General features: G+C 44.1%; 1 long non-coding RNA gene across 1 annotated transcript in view; it reads left to right on the top strand.

Moving 5' to 3' along the window:
• LOC104513111 overlaps positions 1-571 on the top strand; it is a 1,393-nt gene extending 822 nt beyond the window's left edge. The window contains exon 2 of the long non-coding RNA XR_727921.1: positions 84-571. This is a non-coding gene — a long non-coding RNA (uncharacterized LOC104513111). The remainder of the gene's footprint in view (positions 1-83) is intronic.
• Positions 572-1,500: the final 929 nt, after the last annotated feature.

The raw sequence follows: 1,500 nt of genomic DNA, 5'->3' as shown, positions 1-1,500 counted from the left end.
GAAGAGCGGATGACCCTTTCTTTTCAATGTCTGTTTGCTTGACTTGCATCTTCATTCATCCTGACTTGTGCAATCTGTTACAGGAAGAAAATCTCTGTGGGAAGTTGGTGGGGTTTGGAAACTGGCAACAGAGTCTGTGGCTGACTTGCTGGTGGAGCTGCTGGTGGGAGAATTTACTCATTAGGAAGTGAAGGGAACGGTTCCTGTGTACTGTAATACCTCACAAAGATGTACCTTGTTGACATATGTATATTAGGTTGCCTCCCAGGTGGTATGAAAATATTTGTCCATGATGTATTTTATTATTCAGTGATTCCTGAAGTTGATCTTCTAATGACTAGGTAATTACTGGAAAGTGTTGTCTTGTGTACCTAATCAAGAGACTGGTAATATAATGAAGTAAAACTTCTCTGTGGTGGAAGTATATTTAATGATTGTCGGGCCTCACTAGGTAAAATTATTTTACGTTATTGCAAATTTGCCATTAGTTTTACGTTTACTTTTTTTAACTCCATGCGTTTTCTTTTTTAATGGATATGTTCACTTTCTAAAATAAAAATGTAAAACCGTGGGTAACGTGTTATGATGTTTTGTTGCATTATCAACTGAAAATCCGCCTGCGCCATTCCTGTAGTTCTTGTGGAGTTTCCAGTTCGCCTGGATTTTGTGAAAGAAGCGCTGTAGTGCTGTTTGGTTGACTGTAGGGAGCTGCAGAGGCACTGGAACATCATTTCTTTGTTGCTTACATGATACCGAAAGGATGCAGTGACTCTTCCATCGCAGCTGTTCCTCGAACCGCCGACGACCGTTTCAGTTCGCGGGGCTTTTCCACCATAAAGCACAAATGGAAAGCCAGTCCTCGGAGCACTGAAACGTACACTGGCTTCCCCTTGCTCAGTCTTAACAAATCAATGAGCTGACAGCAGGGGCTTGTCAGCCACTGCTGCTGTCAAACTCCCAGCGGGGAACTGGCCAAGCCCCAGAGACTGCTGAGGGATACCTGTGTTCCACATTCTTCAGGGCTGTGTGGATGCAGGATCTCCCTACTCTTTTTCAGCGTTGGGTATGAGATTTGCCGGTAGGCTGGGAGATCATTAAGTAAAAGTGGGTTTGAGCCAGTAACGTGATCCCTTGCTTTGTTGTGCTGCTGGAGCTGAGGCTACAGCGTGAAATAAAGACCATTCTGGGGGCAATACCAGAGGAAAGGAGAGGAAGACAGAGACGAAGGTGATGCTATTGAAGTCTGCAAGAGCTACGTTTAGGCAGGTGTTTTGAGAATACAGTCACAGCTATTTTATTTCACTTCGGTTGCTGTGAAACTTGAACAGTAAAATTATAGCCTGCCTTTTCGCTCCAGATTACAGCTCTGTCAATAAATGTATGGCCAGAAGATTAGGCAGCCTGTCTTCCTTCACGCTGAAGGTCAGTGTATGTCGAAGGTAGTCAGCGTTTACCTTGGCTTCAGTACGCTGTTCCTGAAATTCTTTACTGGGAGTGCTG

Source organism: Eurypyga helias, unplaced genomic scaffold, assembly GCF_000690775.1.
Source record: "Eurypyga helias isolate BGI_N326 unplaced genomic scaffold, ASM69077v1 scaffold31887, whole genome shotgun sequence".
Taxonomy (NCBI): domain Eukaryota; kingdom Metazoa; phylum Chordata; class Aves; order Eurypygiformes; family Eurypygidae; genus Eurypyga; species Eurypyga helias.
This window is presented reverse-complemented; position numbering and strand designations above follow the sequence as displayed.